Source organism: Protopterus annectens, chromosome 4.part0 (genome assembly GCF_019279795.1).
Source record: "Protopterus annectens isolate FY-2018-M chromosome 4.part0, PAN1.0, whole genome shotgun sequence".
In the NCBI taxonomy this organism is placed as follows: domain Eukaryota; kingdom Metazoa; phylum Chordata; order Ceratodontiformes; family Protopteridae; genus Protopterus; species Protopterus annectens.
Window position 1 is genome coordinate 513,403,504 of NC_056733.1, and position 20,559 is coordinate 513,424,062.

The following is a 20,559-nucleotide window of genomic DNA, read 5'->3' on the forward strand; positions in this document are numbered from 1 at the left end:
ACAGTCAAGTATGTAAAGCAAGTAGATAAACTATTTTATATTAAAATACACTACAAAACATAAACCACTCAACACAGAATTCAAAGTGCAACAAGCTATAGACATTCATAAGTGTAGTAAGGTATTTGGGGGTTGGGGGTGTGCCCAATGCAGATATTACTGCATGGTGAGGGAGTGCACTTCTCCTTTGGGCTCATGCCTCACAACCTCTTGGACAAGTGATAATTTATATGCTATGCATATCTCCTCAAGGCTTGTTGCCTACATACATATACATAAATACACATTTGTATTTTTAATTCTAGTGGTAGGCACTGGATAAATGATATGATAAAAACATATATCTGGTACACTGTGTGGACATATGTTTGTTTTGTTTATTTACACACTTAGTATATCACCAACAGTTTATTTGTATCCTTGGTGCATCACCAAAGCTATCAAAACACCCCGGGGCTGAACTGATTATGATACTTGCTGAAAATCAAATATAAAAGTTCAGAAACGCAAAAGAAAAATGCATGCACAACCCCCAAACAGCCTAGACCATCTAACAATCCTCAAACCTTGATCTACATTAATATTTAAAGAAAGAAAAAAATATAAAATAATAAAATCAAAATACAAGCAACATCTCCTATTCAATTCAGTGTAAACAAACCAGCTTCAGACAATGCACAGACAAATACGCAGACTCATAAGTTCCTGGCATGTCATTCGTTGTAGTTTCAATGAAAACAAATTGATTATGAGCTTTTTGCTGATACTACTTTAATCAGCAGTGGAGTTTTCATCTTTCTCCACTGTTGTGCATCCTTGGAGTTGGTAAGCTCAGGTTGTGTAGAGTGGAGTCCCCCCCCCACAAAAGGGATGGGGTGTGGGGGGGCAAACCCCTCTTCAAAAAAGTTTGTGTCTGATGTTCGATGTAAGTAGTTGCAGCAAATGGATCTTAATCTATTTGCATTTACCAAAAATGCTGTCGATGAGTCAACATGTAACACACATGGCCACCTAAATCAATACTCTAGAAATGAAATTTTCTCACATTTAAATGGAAAATATTAACATACAATAAAAAAAATTAAATAAACAGTGCAACTAGCCAATCAGAAAACTGCATTGGTAGCAAACTTGATATGAGTCTAATTATCTGAACTAGCTAAAGATAGGCTAAAATACGTAACTAAACCATAACATCAAGAAATCCTAAAGTAGTCCTCGCTACACTACTAAAATACATCAAAATGAATGACACTGATTAAATTAAATTCTGGTATGGTGCCCTCTGTGATTGAACAGGGATACAGTTTTTGTCCTGCTGAGTAGAAGACGCTTAGTGGTTTTAATTACAATACACTTTTTGGTTATTTTTTTGTGGATAGAGAAGGAAGATTGTTTGTGTTGGTGCCCCATTGTGGTCCTACATAGAAGAACAGAAGCAAGCAAGAACAGACGCTTGTCAAAATCATATCTTTATCTGCTGTCATCATGGGCACTGCAGAAAGGGTGGATAAAGATGCTGGGCGCAGTGAATGACAGACATCAAATGAATCTAAGGCTGCCTAAGATGCAGACATCCAGAAAGTGAATGTCAAAATGGACGATTTCTTGGTGAAGACACTCATATTTTTTAATTTCTCCAAGTCTTTTGGGTTTCTGATACCATGATGGGAATGGAACCCATTCCTAAGTGAAAGTATGGTTAACATTCATGAAATTAGTATTGTTCTGATCTTTGATGTCAGCCAGAACTGCTGTTTTCAGCACCTGCAATGTGCCCAGTAATGACCCCTTTTGCAATTCGTATGGAGGTACATGTATCGGTAACATGTCTGAGTCTGATTGTAAATTCTTTTTATAAGACCTGTTGCTCCTACTACTACTGGAATTGTCTAGGTGTCTTTCTTCCACATTGCCCTTGTTTCTGCCTGCAAATCCTGATATTTTATGACTTTGTGTCTCTGTACATAAGACACTGCAGTCACTGGGTGTAGCAATTTCAATGATCAATGCTACTTTTGTCTTCTTTTCATGGACGACAGTACCTGGTTTTCCCGCTTCTATTTTTTTAACTTTTGCTAGTCGATAATCCCATGTGATATAAACTTCATTATTTTCTATGATGCTTTGTGGCTCATGTTTCCAGTGTTTTTCAGCTACATCAATATTATAATGTTTGCACAATCCCCAATACAACAGTTTTGCCACATTATTATGCATTTTAGTATACAGTCATTCTGCCATTAATACATCAAAATCAGCAACAAGATGTGCAACTGTTTCCAATTCTGTTTTATAAAACCTACATTTGTCTGTTTCTCCCACATGTTCAATGGACTTTACACACCAGCATGTATGTAGTCCACTATCTTTGGGCTACCAATATTAACCTTTCGTCTTTTGGTTTAAATTCACCATTCCTTAACCATTCCTGCATTCAGTCCTGATCAGAATGAGGTTGTTCCAAGATTTTTTTATACTTGCAACTATATTTATGCATATTTTTGCATTCTCATCTGATCCTTCATCTTATATTCTTTCTTTTGTTTTTTTGGCACATTCAGTTGCTGCCTGATTTTTATCTAATTCTGGTTTGATTTCCATTCCCGCTTGATGCCAGTATGCTTCTGCTAAACTAAGCAGGGAAGTCATCTTATATTTATTCTCCTCATGTTTTAAAACTTTCACTATGTTTGGGTCTTGTGAGGTCAGCAGATGTGTATGCAGTCCCATGATTGCAGATCTATACATGCAATCAATTTCAAGGAGGCCCATACCTCCTTCAGAATGGGGAATATATAATCTTGGTATGCACTGATTTTTATAAATCATTTGGTGAACATGAAGCATCCTTCATGTTTTCCTGTCTAATCTATCCAAGACCTTTTGGGGCCAGTCAGTCACTCCAAAACTCTAAGTTAGGACAGGAAGATCAAATTGGTTTATAGCTTGGACTTTGTTCCTAGATGTTAATGCTGTTTTCATTATTAATTGTAGTCTTCTAAAATATTCCTTACTAAGTTTAATTCACACTTGTTCATGTTTTATTGTCGATCCTTCGTGAATTCCCAAATATTTATACACTCTCTCTTGCTCAAGTTCTTTTATATCGCATTCCTGTCCCAAACTGATGTTTTCTTGGTGCTGCAACTTTCCTGCTTTAAAGGTTGCTTTTGCACATTTATGAAGACCAAATGACATTCTTATATCATCTGAAAAAGTTTTGACTACTTACAGTTGTGCTTTCAGTTCCTCATCTGATGAACTATAAAGTTTTAAATAATCTACAAAAAGAAGATGAGAAGTCTTTACACTTTGCTGTTTTCTTGTAGAACTAACTCCTTTATTGGTAAGCACTTTCGTTGGCAAAAGATAAGCCAACTTCTTCAGACCATCAAAATACATACAACCAAATATTCCTTATCTTTTGCCAACGAAAGCGCTTACCAATAAAGGAGTTAGTTCTGCAAGTCCGCTCACCTTTGTTGTTTTTTGCCAGTTTGTGTTTTTTGTTACTGTACTTTGTTGTTTTCTGCGATCCAAATTGTAGCCATGATCTAATATGTTAAGTAGACAGCTTAATGGGTTAAGAGCAAGACAAAAGAGCAGTGGTGCCAGAGTCACCCTAGAATATCCCCTTTTAATTTTATCCCTGGAATAATAATTTGTCCTTTACCATGGCTTAACTATAAAGAGGTTTACCACTATTTCATGGTCACTGTAATGTAATCGATCAGTGTAGTGTGTATCTTATACATTTTTAAGCACTCTTTTATCCATGAAAGTGGGATACTGTCAAATGCTTTTTTGTAGTCTATCCATGCCATACTTAGATTCTTCCCCTTTTTACAGTTCTCCATTTTGATTTTATTTAATAACAAATGATCATTTGTTCCATATAAATTTCTTTTATTACCTTTTGTACCATTGCCATGATTGAGTTTTGTTCTGACAATAAACTCTATTGGCATCAATTCCAGTATATAGATTATACGTCAACAGAAGGTAAGCTATTGGTCTATAGTTTTTAGGATAGCTTGCAGGTTAAGTTTTAAGTAGGTGTATTGTTTTTCCTGTTGTTAACCAGGCTGGTGTCTGTTCAAGGTGCAAATATAAATGGTTCTTACTCATGGCTTAGTCTTCAGGTAAAGATATTAATTCTTTTAGCCAGAAGTTAGCTACTGCATCTGGGCCTGGGGTTTTCCAATTAGGAGCTTTTCTTAACTTTGTTTCAATTTCTCTGGCCATTACTTCATCCCATTTCATATCTTGTACATTTGAACTTTTTATTCTTTCTTTTACTTCTTCTATCCATTTAGCATCTCAAAGTCAAAGTAAACTTTATTGTCATTCAGACCCACACACAGTGCGAGTTAAACAAAATGATGTTGCTTTGGTTCCAAGTGCATTTATCACATACAACTACAGAGAATAACAAGGACATATAAGTACAGTAACATATACATAAACTAAACAAGACTGACAAGATCTGTGACACCTCTATAGCACTGGTAGCAGCCTTCATAAAATATTGCACATGTGGAAAAGCAATTATTGCACAGAGTATACAGAATATACTGAATAGCACAAGTACATTGTACGGAATGTTCATTTACTACTGATTGCACTTTTAAAGCAGCTTGAGCAGGTATTTTACAAGAAGATAGCTGTACTTCTGATTGTTCTGGTCACCAGCTACTGATATATTGTAGAGTTCAACAGTCTGACTGCATGTGGGAAGAAGCTCCTACTAAACCTGGAGGACTTACAATGTATGCTATGGTATTGTCTTCCTGAAGATAAGCAGGAGAACAGTCCATGTACAGGGTGTGTGTGGTCTCTGATCGTTTTCTGGCTCTGCCAATACATTGTGCTTCATATAGGCCTGCAAAGCTGGAAGTGAGGATCCAATGTTATCTTCTCCGCTACCTTCAGCACCTTCTGTAGGCCCTTTTAGTCTGAGGCTTTGCAGTTCCCAAATAAGACTGTGAAATTACTAGTCAAGGTGCTTTCAATGGTACCCCCATAGAAGCTTTTGAGGACTGAGGAAGAGAGATTAGCTTTCCTCAGCTTACACAAGAAGTGCAGGCATTGACGTACTTTCTTCACAATATGGTTAATATTTGTTGACCATGCTAAGTCCTCAGCAATATACACACCCAGAAATTTGGTGCTACTCACTATCTCCACTGTTTCCTCTTTAATTATGAGTGGGTGATGTGAGTCCTGATTCTTTTTGAAGTCCATTACTAATTCCTTGGGTTTATTCACTTTTAGCGCCAGGTTATTAATATTGCACCATTTATGAGGTGGTTTACCGCATCTCTGTAGGCAGTCTTGTCTCCACTCCTGATAAGACTCACTACAGTGGTGTCATCTGCAAACTTGATGATCTTGTTTGAATTAGGTCTAGTGATGTAATCATGAATTAGCAAGTTAAACAGCAGAGGGTTCAGGACACATCCCTGAAGGACTCCCATGCTTAGTGTTAAGCTCCTTGAGGTGTTGTTGCCCACACATACTTTTTGGGGTCTATCAATGAGAAAGTCCAGGATCCAGTTACATAAGTGGGTGTTGACGCACAGCTGGACAAGCTTCTCAATCAGGTGTTGAGGGATGACTGTATTAAAGGTGGAGCTAAAATTGATGAGTAGCATTCAACAGTTTTTGTTGTCAAGATGTGCCAAGGATTCATGAAGAACAAATGAGATGGCTTCTGTTGTAGAGCGGTTGGCCCTGTAGGCAAATGTTCCACAGGATCTTCATAGATATTTCTCCAAAATGTATCTATGTCTTCCTTTTTGGTGTTGTTTCAATTCCTTTTGCCTTGTTTCCCAATTCTCTATAAAAATGTTTTTGGGTCATCAGTAAATTGCTTATTTTGTACTTTTCCTTTATTTATATGCGTATCTTCTAAGTTGCTATGCCTGTGCTGATATTTTTAGTTTATTATTTGTGATAGTGCACGATAGATCTGATCTCTTCTGATACTGCTCATTGCTTTTATCACGTCTTTCTTTCTGAGTATTTCTGTTTATCTGTTCCCTCTTCTAACAGTGACACTTCTTGTCTTAATTGCTTAACAGTTTTCTCTATGCGATACTTCCATGATGGCATTCTGTTTCTCCCTTTCCTTTCCCTTACTACCCCATATTTTGAGGTAAGACTTTATCAGTTGTTAATTTAGCTGCACAGTAATATATCCTATTTACTTCTGTTATATCACAGGAATCTCTATGGACAATCCTAATTACTGTGTTCATTCGTTTCATTAAATTTCTAACTTCTTGGATTTTATTGACCTTCTGTAGTCCAGTTTTCCATTGATCTTAATATGTCTGCCCATTTCTATTAAATCAAGCAACTCTTCTCTTAGATCATTTTCTTCTAAACTGAGGGCACATTCTTTGTTTCCCATTTTTCTGCAGGCATTCTATAGAAAGTTCCAGAGCATCTTCCTGTTCTTCTCAGACCACTCATATTCCATTGCCATTTTAGAGAAGAAAAATAACATGTGAAAAGACAGTGGCTGATTTGGATGCAAAACTACGGCCGTTGAACAAGAAACAGGTCAATATGGAGGAATAAGCATGCAAAACAAACTTGCATATTGTTTGAGTAGTAGAAAGGATGGGAGGACAGGACTGCATAACATTCATGTGGCAGCACTTGACCTATGGTCAGTGGATACCTCTTTCCTCACTATAGATGTACAGGAACTTTTTTCCTATATTCCGAAAAAAGAAGGCTTGTGTCTATTTGAGGAGGTGCTTTTCAAGTATTCATCTTTGACTACTGATGAAAATTTGCTTATATGTGAGCTAATGAGTATGATATTGGAAAACAATTACATATTCTTTGAAGGCGAATATTTTCAGCAGCTTAAGGGAGTGGCTATGGGCGCAGCTTGCGCCCCCCTATATGCGAACCTAGTCCTGTTGGGCTGGGAACACAAGTATGTTTTCCAAAATGAGTTGTTTTTCACTAATGTCACTTACTACGGCAGATTTTTGGATGATATTTTTATTTTATGGAAAGGAAGTAAAGAAAAAATAATAGAATTTGTTCAGTATTTAAATTTAACTACAGATTATTTGAAGTTTACATATCAGTTTGATGAACAGGAAATTAAGTTTTTAGATACTAAGATTATCAAAGATCACAATGGTTTCATCTCCAAAATCTATCGTAAAAACACATTTTGTAATAATTACTTGCATTATACTAGCCATCACCCTATTTACCAGAAGAAAAGTATTATAAAGGGCCAAGCCATAAGAATTGCTAGGATGACAACTGTGAGAGATGATGTTATAGCAGAATTTGGAAATTTGAGGGACATGTTTCTAGAAAGAGGGTACCCAAGTGACTTTATTGAGCCTATACTTATGAATGTTCTAGATAAATGGGGTAATATTTATGTACCTTTATTGGGCACTGCTGGGAATAACATTCAGCAAAAACCTACAGAGACAATATTGCAGTCTGTGCCCAATTTTCAGCAAGCATGTGTAGTGCAGTATAATCCTTTATATTCACAGATCAAAGGAATTTTGACAAGAAATTGGAACGTTTTTAAAACTAATACTGATGTTTTTCATACCTTGGGTGACAAACCCATTTTCTCTACGAAGGTGGGGTTTAACCTTAAGTCTTTATTAGAGACAGGTGTTAGTTGTTGTACTAAACATGATAAAAGATGTGGAAGTAGACCATGTGGGAGGTGTTCCTATTGTTCATATATATTGCAAGATTCTTCTATCTCCCTTGATAATAAAAACAAAAGTCATGTTTTCTTAAAAAGTGGTAGTTGTTGTTCCAATAAGTTAGTTTATATAGCCATCTGCAGCACCTGTTCTTCCTTCTATGTAGGTAAAACAGAGAGAATGTTCAAAACTAGAATATACGAGCATCTCTATGATATCAAAAATAAAAAAGATACTAATGCCTTATATAAGCATAGCATTATATGTGATGGTTATCTATGTTTTAAGTTTGGTATACTTGAATTTGTAACTGTTGAAATAAGGGGTGGGGATTGGCAAAATGCATTATACAAGAAAGAGTTATTGTGGCAGTTAAGATTAGCTGCTGATTATCCACCTGGGCTCAATGAGCATATTACTATAATGCCAATTCTCAAAGAAAAGGCAAATCAAATCTAGTAATGTTAACAATGTTTGCTATAACTAAGTGTTTTTGTGGCAGTATTTTTGTACTCTTTTAAGTTTATGCTATGTGGACATGGTCATTTATGATGACATTATCTATTTTATTGAAACAAATTCTTGCCTGTATACTTTAGTATGTTCTTTTCCCATAAATGGAATTGGTTGGTTTAGAACCAATGGCAGACCAGCAACTTGTATTTAAATGTAAAATTTACAATGGCAGTTTGTTCTGAAGAAGTCATACTAATTGATGAAAGCGCTTAACCTGTTTGTTTTATTATTTTTTATATTAAACTAAGATTGTGGACTCGCAACGCTGTGCTCTTTTATTTTTCTTGGTTTGGTGTGAGCACTTATAGCACCAATGTTTTTACATTGTTTGGTCTTTTTGGTGCTGGTTGCTATGGGGTCCCCAGAATCGTTTAGTCTCTCTCCCATTGTGGATTCAGGTCAGGCTGATATTATATCCTTGAAGAAGGATGTGGCTGAACTGAAGGGAGAGCTTACTAGGCTTATAGAACTTTTCACACAGCCTAGTAAAAAAGATTTAGACTGTGATGTTGCTTTGGATGGCTGTAAAAAGGGCGATGGAGCTGTTGCTGGTAATGCTTTTCGTTTTGATGGTTCTAATTCCTCCTGCCGCTTTAAGAAAACAGATGATGTCATCACGGCAGCGAAAATTCATAATGGTGGTGAGAGAAGGCGTTCTCCTTGCAACACTAACAGTTTTATCAAACTAAGTGATGTACAGGAGCCTGTTCGTTGTAACAATGGGCATCAAAGTAATTGTGTGGTGCAGTTTGAAGGAGACCTCGAACCTGCATCATTGGACTTCCATAATATGAAGAAAACCTGTCGCAAGGAAGGTTTGCCTAAAGGTACTGTTCATACTAATACAAATAGCAAGTTTTTAAATGGTAACAACTTGTGCACCAGTAGTAAGGTTACTGGAAGAAAGGAACTTTCGAATTCTAACAGAAACTGTGGGTCATGCAACTGTAAAGAAGCTGTAACTTATAAAAATCATGAACATTTTGGTAACCCACTTCATAAGCATTTTGTTTTTTCTGGTGCAAGTCCACAAAGGAGTAATGGAGTATCTGTTAACAGGAAAACTGGACAATATAATTTTGAATCATTAAGAGACATGGTTTATACCTTTGAGAGGAAATTGTTTAAACTAAAATTGTGTCAAATGGAAGTGTGTTATTTAAATGAATGTATCAAAAGAGAAATAGTTCCACAGGGACTAAGAGTTTTCAAATTTCCTTATAGAATATATTATGATGCTGATATTGTCAAGATATGTACTGACATGTTCAACAAATGGGGTTTGGAACTACTAGACAATACTGTTTCTTTTTATGAGGTAATGGAAACTAGGTTATGTGATGAAGTAAATGTATTAAATGAAAAAATTGTCACTGACTTGCTGTTTGAGCAGTATGAAAAATTGTATTACAAAGTTATCAGTAGGGTAGACCAAAAATGTGATGATATCTTTAAGAAAAAAAACAAAAAGTTGGATAGAGATGTTAAACAGTATCAAGCCCATAAAGTATATCCTACTGAAAATTTAGTTTTTCAGGAAGGAGAACATGGAAAGGTTAAAAGGGATGGGAACAACAGGGCAGCACCCAGCAATAATTGCAATTTTGAAATGGGCAGTGGGGAACTAGACCCTGAATATTCTGTCGATTTTCAGGATTTTCCGCTTCCCAGACGCTCAAAGAGAATAACAAATCGCAGGCAGGGTGTGTACAAAACTTACAACAGGACAATGCAGTAAAATCAGGAATATGTCAAGTGAAAGGTCCTGTAACTGAAATAGAATGTTTAGATAACATCCAATTCAGTTTCAATGGCTTCAATATATATAATTATTCTGACATTCCCATTACAATAGATCTTTTTTCCTTATTTTCAAAGGGCTTTAAATTTGTTCCAACTAAAATACCTGACATAGCTGGAGTAATGGTTGATTTGCAGTTATATTTAAGAAAATTGAATTTGAGCATCTTGTTTTCAGGGAAGTCCCCCAGTGTTGTGTCAAAAGATACTCTTAAAAGAAGTAGCACCTTTAATCCTCCTTTGCATCCTCTGGTTGCTGCTTATGAAAAGTTAGTAAAAGACGACTTATATAAAGTTTGGGGAGAGAAAAGAAGACTATTCAACAATTTAACTTATAATGAGAAAAGTTTATTAAACTATTTAAATGATGACAAGGGTATAAGAATTATGACTCCAGACAAGGGTGGTGGAGTTGTTTTATATAGGTCAGAAGACTACATCAATGACATGCAAAGTATATTATTTATAACAGACAACTACTCCTTATGTTCCAAAAATGAGATACATATTTCATATAGCAGAATAGACAGCTATCTTTATGAATATTTAATGGATAAGAGAATTTCCAGTGATGACTATGATTTTCTGCTTAATAAATATCCAAAAATTCCAGTGATTTTTGGAATACCTAAGGTGCATAAAAGTCTAAAGAAACCACCATTTAGACCTATTGCAGCAGCTGCTGGTTCTAAAACCCATAATATAGCAGTCTATGTGGATAAGAAACTAAAGCATATTATGAATAAATTCCCCCATTTACTAAAGGATTCATGGAATTTTTTACAACAGATTAGTAAAAACTTATGGTCAGTGGATACCTCTTTCCTCACTATAGATGTACAGGAACTTTTTTCCTGTATTCCGAAAAAAGAAGGCTTGTGTCTATTTGAGGAGGTGCTTTTCAAGTATTCATCTTTGACTACTGATGAAAATTTGCTTATATGTGAGCTGATGAGTATTATATTGGAAAACAATTACATATTCTTTGAAGGCGAATATTTTAGCAGCTTAAGGGAGTGGCTATGGGCGCAGCGTGCGCCCCCTATATGCGAACCTAGTCCTGTTGGGCTGGGAACACAAGTATGTTTTCCAAAATGAGTTGTTTTTCACTAATGTCACTTACTACGGCAGATTTTTGGATGATATTTTTATTTTATGGAAAGGAAGTAAAGAAAAAATAATAGAATTTGTTCAGTATTTAAATTTAACTACAGATTACTTGAAGTTTACACATCAGTTTGATGAACAGGAAATTAATTTTTTAGATACTAAGATTATCAAAGATCACAATGGTTTCATCTCCAAAATCTATCGTAAAAACACATTTTGTAATAATTACTTGCATTATACTAGCCATCACCCTATTTACCAGAAGAAAAGTATTATAAAGGGCCAAGCCATAAGAATTGCTAGGATGACAACTGTGAGAGATGATGTTATAGCAGAATTTGGAAATTTGAAGGACATGTTTCTAGAAAGAGGGTACCCAAGTGACTTTATTGAGCCTATACTTATGGATGTTCTAGATAAATGGGGTAATATTTATGTACCTTTATTGGGCACTGCTGGGGATAACATTCAGCAAAAACCTACAGAGACAATATTGCATTCTGTGCCCAATTTTCAGCAAGCATGTGTAGTGCAGTATAATCCTTTATATTCACAGATCAAAGGAATTTTGACAAGAAATTGGAATGTTTTTAAAACTAATACTGATGTTTTTCATACCTTGGGTGACAAACCCATTTTCTCTACGAAGGTGGGGTTTAACCTTAAGTCTTTATTAGAGACAGGTGTTAGTTGTTGTACTAAACATGATAAAAGATGTGGAAGTAGACCATGTGGGAGGTGTTCCTATTGTTCATATATATTGCAAGATTCTTCTATCTCCCTTGCTAATAAAAACAAAAGTCATGTTTTCTTAAAAAGTGGTAGTTGTTGTTCCAATAAGTTAGTTTATATAGCCATCTGCAGCACCTGTTCTTCCTTCTATGTACGTAAAACAGAGAGAATGTTCAAAACTAGAATATATGAGCATCTCTATGATATCAAAAATAAAAAAGATACTAATGCTTTATATAAGCATAGCATTATATGTGATGGTTATCTATGTTTTAAGTTTGGTATACTTAGGTTCATAGGTTCATAGGTTCATACTAGGCTATCTGCTCTAGGGCATTTATAAGCCTAGCCAGAGTGTGTCTGGCTTTTGCCACCCATTTTAAATTAATTTTGCTATGCCTTTTTTTGAGGTTAGTATACTGTGCCTCTGTCTAACAGTGACACAGAAGTGATAGCCAGGGTAAACCTACGATCTCCCATCCACTCATCAAGATTCCTCTTGAAGAGAGTCAATGTAGGACTCTGCCTAACCTGGACTGGGATTTTATTCCAGAGTGAAGGGAGCCTCTGGGTTATGAATCTGTCCCTCCAGCATGTCCTATTTATTTCAGTGCTGAGGTTCAAGTCTCTCGAGCGCGTAGCTCGATGGGATTTGGATTTTCTGAGGTGCAGCATGTTCATTAATTCCGGGTTGGACATGGCTTTATACGTCAGGCACAGATCGCCTCTGAGCAGGCGATATGCCACTGAGTAGAGCTGGAGTTTCTTTAACCGGGCAGCATATGACATCTGTTTGAGCCCTTTGATCCTCTTGGTGAGGTACTCTTGGGGTCTTTCCAGTTGCTGCAGGTGTCTGGTAAGGTACATCCCAAAAGGGGCATTGTACTCAATTATGGGCCTGATGAGGGATGAGTAAAGAGGCACGATGACCTCCCCTGATCTAGATGTGAATCCCTTCATGATTAGGTGGGCTATATAAAATGTTTTTCTAACCACTTTGGCCACGTGGTTGTCAAATGAGAGATTGCTATCAACTTGGGTCCCCAGGTCCCTAATGACTTCTTCTGTACTTAATGGATTACCACCTATGTGGTAATTTGTGGGCACTTTGTTTTTGCCAAAGGGGATGACTATACACTTTTTGGCATTTAGCTTGAGGCCATGGCTCTGGCACCAGTTGTCTGTTTCTATGATGCCCTTTTGGAGGATGCTTGTGTCGGCTGGAGAGTTGATTATGGCGCCCAGATTGCAGTCATCTGCGAACTTGGTCAGCCACAGTCCTTCCGTGTTGGCCTGTACCACCGAGAAATATATACCGAACAAGAGAGGTCCCAGGACTGAGCCTTGTGGGACGCCACTTGTAACTGGTTTGGAGTCTGACATGGCTCCAGCAAGTCTAACCATGTGGGTTCTGTCCTTGAGCCAGTTTGCAACCCATCTAGTGACATAGGGGTTTATATTTAAGCTGGTGAGCTTATCTATAATGCCCGAGTGGGGTATTGTATCGAAGGCTTTTGCAAGGTCCAGGTAGGCTGTGTGGACCACCTTCCCCTCATCAATGGCCTTGGTGACTGTTTCAAAGAAATCGACCAGGTTTAAGAGGCAGGATCTGCCCTTAACAAAGCCAAACTGGGTAGGATCCAGTGTCTGTAGGTCCCCAATATCTTTATTTATGAGGTCCATGATGATCCTTTCCATAGCTTTGCAGAGCAAGCTAGTCAGGCTTATGGGGCGATAGTTTCCAGGATCCGTTGAGGCACCATCTTTGTGGAGAGGGACCACTGTTGCTGTACACCACTCTTTGGGTACATATCCTGTAGTAAGGCTAAGATTGAACAGTAGTTTTATGTTTGGGTTTAGCTCTTCTTGGAGTTCATGTAGGACGCAGCCTGGGACACCATCTGGTCCCATTGATGCTGTGTTTTTTGCTTTGGAGAGGGCGGCTCTTACCTGAGCATCTGAGATGTCAGGGGGGCAGCACTCTGTTGGGATAGATATTTGCCCTTTTGGTGGGGAGAGGGGGGAGAAGTTTGCACTGAACCTGTCAGCTAGGATGTTGGCAATGTCTGTGGGCTCGGTGTATTTTTTGTCATTTTTGACTAATTCTGAGCATATCTGGGAATTCCCACCCATGTCCCTAACATAACTAAAGAAAGCCTTGTGATTATCCTTAGTGTCCTGTGCAATTTTTCTCTCGAAGCTGGCCTTAGATGATTTTATGAGTGCCCGTAGTTTTTTGCTAATACTGATCAGAGATGCCTTCCCTTTTTGGGATTTTGCTCTATCATGTAGTAGCTTCCTCCTTCTATTGTATAGTTTGTTTATGGCTGGGGTCCACCAGACAGGACATCTGCCTTTGGAGGATTGGGTCTTGGTTTTATTTGGGATTGCATGATCCATGCATTCCTGAAGGTGTTCATAGAATGCGTTTATAAAGGATTCTGCGGTCTGGGCCGTATTTTCCACAGGCCCGGGGGCTTTGAAGGATTTCACCATGGTTTTGAGGCGTGTGAAATTTGCTTTAGAGAAGTTTTTCACTGTGGTTTTCTGGGCAGGGGGTGGGGTCAGGATGTGAATATCCAGTGAGATTAGTTTATGGTCTGATCTTACCAGTGAGGGATACACTTCTGGTCTGGAGCATAGTGTCCCCATGTTGGTGATGATCAGGTCCAGCATGTTTTCCCCTCTTGTGGGAGTGGTAACAAGTTGTTCCATAGCATTTGAGTTTATAAATTCTAGGAACCTTTGGGCTAGGGTGTTGGAGCTAGAGTAATGCTCCCAGTCTATGTTTGGGTAGTTGAAGTCGCCCAATATAATAGTGTTTGGAGAGACCATCATATTTTCCAGTATTCTCAGGAAGGCCAAGTGGGGTTCCTGTGTTTGGGAGGGTGGTCTGTAGCAGGCTATAAACTGGAAGGCAGTTTTACCCACAGTTAGTTGCACATGGATAGTCTCTGATGCTTCGTGCTGTGCCACCAACCTGGAGGTGTGGGTATCTTTGACGAATATTGATACTCCCCCTCCTTTTGTGGTTCAGTCCAAGTTTTGGGGCCGAAAAGCATGGCATGAGGTATAACTGGGTAGTGCTGGTGTGCTCTCGGGAGCCTTGAACCAGGTTTCTGTTACTGCACAGATATCGATGTTCTCCATGCTAAGGAGAGTTTCGAGTGCGTGCATCTTGAGGTTTAGACTTCTGGCGTTGAGTAGCATTACTCTTAGTTTCTTATCCCTTGTGATACCTATGGAGGTGGGTTTGTCTTTTGAGCCTTGCCTAAAAAAGGCACTATGGGGGTAGCAAGAGCCTTTGCCAATATCCGAAAGCCCAGGGTGACAGGTGCAAGCCGTCCCTAGCGAAGCATTGTGGCTTGTCGAGCATGTCATCCCAGGCTGACAGGCATTGGATCCCCTTTGAATGACACCAACACTTAAGCCAATTGTTGAAATTGATCATCTTGTCTTCATATTGTGGCATCATTCTTGGTGAGGGTAAGATGCTACTCAAGGTCAGGGTCATACCGGCCTGGGCTACATGCTCATAGAGCTCCTCTATGTCTCTTTTCATGTAGTCCAGGGAGGTACGTCTCAGGTCATTCACACCAGCATGGACAATGACTGAGTCATATTTGTACTTGCCTTGGAGTGACCTGAGTGCTTGTGTTATGTGGTGGATCCTAGCGCCCGACAGGCAGCTCACAGTGATCTTCTCCTTGTTCAGCCTGGTGAGCGGGACGTCAGTGTGCCTGACGATAGAGTCACCTATTACAAGTGTATCAGGTGTGTTGTTTAGCCTTAAGGGCTGTGACTGTTCGGCACACTGGCTTTGTGAACTATGTGTTGCACGTGTTTTGTTTTGGGGTAGCGGTTGCTTGGGTGTCTGCTTTGGAGGTCTCTGCTGCTTAGGCAGATTTTTATTTAGAGCCTCCGAGTATGTTTTGTGTGTTTATGTGTTTGGTTTGTTGTCGTGGTAGGTCTATGTGAGACTGGAATTGTAGTGAGTGTGGTTTCCTTCTCCTCCTGACTGGTTACACCAGTACTGAGTTGAGAGAGCTTAGCCTCCAGTTTGGCTATATGGTTGCATCTCTCACATGTGTTGGAATTTGTTGGGAGGAGGAGAGGGTTGTCTGTGTACATGAGGCAGTTGTAACATTGCCTCAAGATTCCCAGATTCACCAGCTGGACCAGAGAGGAGATTGACAACTGACCTTTGGACATGCTAGAATAGTATTGGGAATTCCTTTATAACTGAAAAAAAGGGCCAATGGGGAACAAGGTACTCAAGGGGAATTTGTGAGAGTGTAGTGCTTTTAATTTTTTAGAGCTGACTTATATAATTGCTTTAGTGAGCAAGTGCCAGGTAACTTAAATGCAATGTGTTACAGGTAACTTAAATGCAAAAATGACAAACAGTAACTTTCTTTCAAGTGAAACAAGGAAATAAGTACAGTAAGCAATGCAGATATCACTAGGGATCCACAGAAGTGCTAAAAAGCCGCGTTTTAGGTGGAATTAGTGTTTCAGGGAAATAAACAACAAGCATACAAATAAAGCTAGATTCAGCAGGCCTGGATCTAGTCTATGCTACAGCAAACAAAGTGTACCAATTTCAGTAAGAAACAGTTAGATTATGCAGGCACTATAAGCCTTTAACCAGAAATTCCCTGCTCAGAAGGGCAGAGTCCAGCCTCTCCTCCCACAAGAGTGCAGACCGCAATCCTTCTTAACGTAAAATAACTGGCCTGAAGCCCAAGTGCTTAAACCAGAACTAAAACACTTTTAGAATAACAGACACTGAGCTCTCAATCAGCAGTTCCCAACTTAGAAGGATGTAAGCTACCTGTCCTGCCACCACAGTGCAGGCCACAAACCTTCCTAATGTAAAACAACTGGTCTGAAGCCTAAGTGCTTAATCCAAAAGACTTAGAAATGATAGCTACACTTTAATCAAGTTACTACCAGCAGTAATAAATACAACTGAATACTTTAAAGAATGCCTGGATTAGTGCTCAAGTTATACAAACAAAGCTAGATTCAGCAGGCCTGGATCTAGGCTATGTTACAGCAAACGAGGTGTACCAATTTCAGTAAGAAGCAGTTCAAATATGCAGGCACTATAAGCTTTAACCAGAAATTTCCAGCTCAGAAGGACAGAGTCCAGCCTCTCCTCCCACAAGAGTGCAGAACACAAACCCTCTTAATGTAAAATAACTGGCCTCAAGCCCAAGTGCTTAAACCAGAATTAATACACTTTTAGAATAACAGACACTGAGCCCTCAATCAGCAGTTCCCAACTTAGAAGGATGTAAGCTACCTGTTCTGCCACTACAGTGCAGACCACAAACCTTCCTAATGTAAAACTGGTCTGAAGCCCAGGTGCTTAAACTAAAAGGCATAGAATGAGTTACACCAAGCAGTAATAAATACAACTGAGTACTTTTAAGATGACGCAAAAGCAAAATAAAGTAGGAAAAAACACAAATACAGTAAAAGCAGATAATTTTTTTTTTTTTTTTGGAAAGAGAGAAAGGAGTAGCAGAAACTAAGCTGATTGGCCTTCTCAAATGCTCTCCCTGTACTGGGTAGAATGAGGTAATGACACTAGACTGGGAAGAGGGTCCCAGATCAAATGTACACTAGGGGCGGGCAACTGCAAAGCCACCAACTACAAACTGCAGAAATGTTACTCACAGCTGAAAAGCAGCAGTGAGCCTTTAAATGAAAGTTTTAAACAGCTAAAGGAGCCACTAGAAAAAAAGAGTTTAACTGCAACAAGTTATCATAAACAAACAACCCAACAGATGCTTAATAAGAGTGGACAATTTCCAGTTAATACCTCACACACAGTGAAACTAGCTAGAAAAAATACACAGTACACAAAGTGCTATAAACAACAAAGAAATAAAGAACAAAATAAATAAAAAACAGGATACTTAATGTTATATATTGTAGCTCCGAGTTTGCTGAGTGTCCTTCCTTCGATTAGCTCACTGTTGAAATAAGGGGTGGGGATTGGCAAAATGCATTATACAAGAAAGAGTTATTGTGGCAGTTAAGACTAGCTGCTGATTATCCACCTGGGCTCAATGAGCATATTACTATAATGCCAATTCTCAAAGAAAAGGCAAATCAAATCTAGTAATGTTAACAATGTTTGCTATAACTAAGTGTTTTTGTGGCAGTATTTTTGTACTCTTTTAAGTTTATGCTATGTGGACATGGTCATTTATGATAACATTATCTATTTTATTGAAACTAATTCTTGCCTGTATACTTTAGTATGTTCTTTTCCCATAAATGGAATTGGTTGGTTTAGAACCAATGGCAGACCAGCAACTTGTATTTAAATGTAAAATTTACAATGGCAGTTTGTTCTGAAGAAGTCATACTAATTGATGAAAGCGCTTAACCTGTTTGTTTTATTATTTTTTATATTAAACTAAGATTGTGGACTCACAACGCTGTGCTCTTTTATTTTTCTTGGTTTGGTGTGAGCACTTATAGCACCATTTTTTTTTACACAGCACTTGGCAACATAATCAGAGCTCCTGGAGTGTGAGATGAGGAGTGAATGGGCATACAGACAGTTCGTGCGTGAAACAACTAGCTGTCAAATGTTGGAACCAGCACATCTTAGTAAAACTGGAAGTCTTTCTTCTCAAAGAGCAAATATTGTTTTCACTATGGTAGCTTGGCAAGATCTTAAAACTAGGTGATCAACATGTGTTCATTGAGAATAATTATTTACTGCTAACCAGTCAGAGGAAAGCTCAGTTTACTTCAGCTATGAAAAAGTGCAATACTTGAAAAGGTAACTGTTGTCTTTTATATTTTGTCTGCTTCGAAGTGCTGCTACTTTCTGGAAGTAAAACTTTTACTGATCTTCAGGAAGCATGGGACCATCTTCAGGTGTTATCGCTAATGTGGGCAAAACTTCCTGGAGCATCAGCTGAATTTACAGTCGCTGAAAGTAAAGGATGTGTCTCTGTGACAGGAAAGGAAATGGGCTCCCATCCATTCTGGATCTTCCGCATTAGACTTTTACCAAGACGAAGCTGTTCAAACCACTAGAGAAACATCTTAAGGATTAGTTGGAGAATACTGGGGAAGTATAACTCAGTGTAGTTTGTTTGTTAAGCAATTTTGGATTTTTGGATTCTAATTTGGTGTTTTTTATACACACACACACACACACATACAAATATATATATATATATATATATATATATATATAGCTGTAGTAGTACTACAAATTGAGTGCACTCAAGAAAGACATGCAAAATCTCAATGTAAAAATTTTGAAAATGCTGATGTTGACATACAACTGCATATGTGCCCAGAAATACACTTTGTGTATATAAAAGTTAAAAAAAAAACAAAACCACAGCCCTAACACTCCCTACTAATTATATATATATATATATATATATATATATATATATATGTATATATAAACTCCAAGATTGTACAAACACAGAATAATGGCATATTCCCCATCTCTGGGAATTGTGTGATCTCAGATTCCTGTTGACCAGCTGTTTAGTCGATCATAAAAGGTCCATTAAACAGCTGTTGCCAAAACATACACTCAGTCTTTTGCAGGATATATATATATATATATATATATATATATATATATATATATATATATATATAAAATCCTTACAAACAACTGGCTATGCTCCTGTAACACCCCTGGGTAAAGACAAGGATACAAACAACAACTATTTACATAGCCATAGACTAAAGTCTCCCACCAAGTTTCTAATTCTAATGTGACCTATGAAAGCATAACTGCAAAATATTGTATCTATAAATTCTAAAGAAATGCATGCACAAAATTTATAAGTCTGCTATGTACCATAATGTATTAGAAGTGTGTTATCTCTGTACTGTAAATAGTTACTAGTCTGTAGTAGTATGTTAGTGTATTGTATGTAAATGGAGCTTTTCTCCCTGGGCCTCCGCTGAAAATGGACATGTGTTCAGCCGGACTTTCCCGGTCAACAAATGTAAAATAAATAAACAAATAAATGAAATATATATATATATATATATATATATATATATATATATATATATATATGTACACATATATCAGATTATGATTAAATGGCTAGGATGTTGTGCCTTTGTTTGAGAATGTTATTTGTTTATACCAATATTTCTACATTGTGAACTGAAAGGGAAATGGGTACTGAGTAAGTATGTCATTGAGGTCATGCTGATCTCCACTGAATGGTTGCGTTGCATATATGATCCAATCAGTGGGGTCCATGCATTAGTTATGTTGGTGGCTCCTGACTTTTGGCATTATCTGAACTGGGAAGGTTGATTTTGTGTTTTATAGTGGAAGATGTGAACATCCTTGTTACTTTTACGTGTGCCTTGGCCCAGATTTAAGTTTACTTTTTGCAGATAATCTTTATAAGTTTGCTTATTGTGTAAAATATTGTACAGAATGCATTTAAAAATGCATTTTAAATTATCATCCACAGTAAACAGACTTTTCTGTGTTTTGGTCTTTGTCCCCTTTGCCAGAATAAGAATAAGCTTAGAATTCCTCCCTACATTTTATATGCTCTAGACTCCCTCTCATGTTGCCTGGCAGGTGCAATGTGCTGCTTACTGCACTATTTCTAGCATGGGTGTACTCTTCTGCATTCCCGCTATGCTCAGCTGAATTGAAATGCACTCCTTG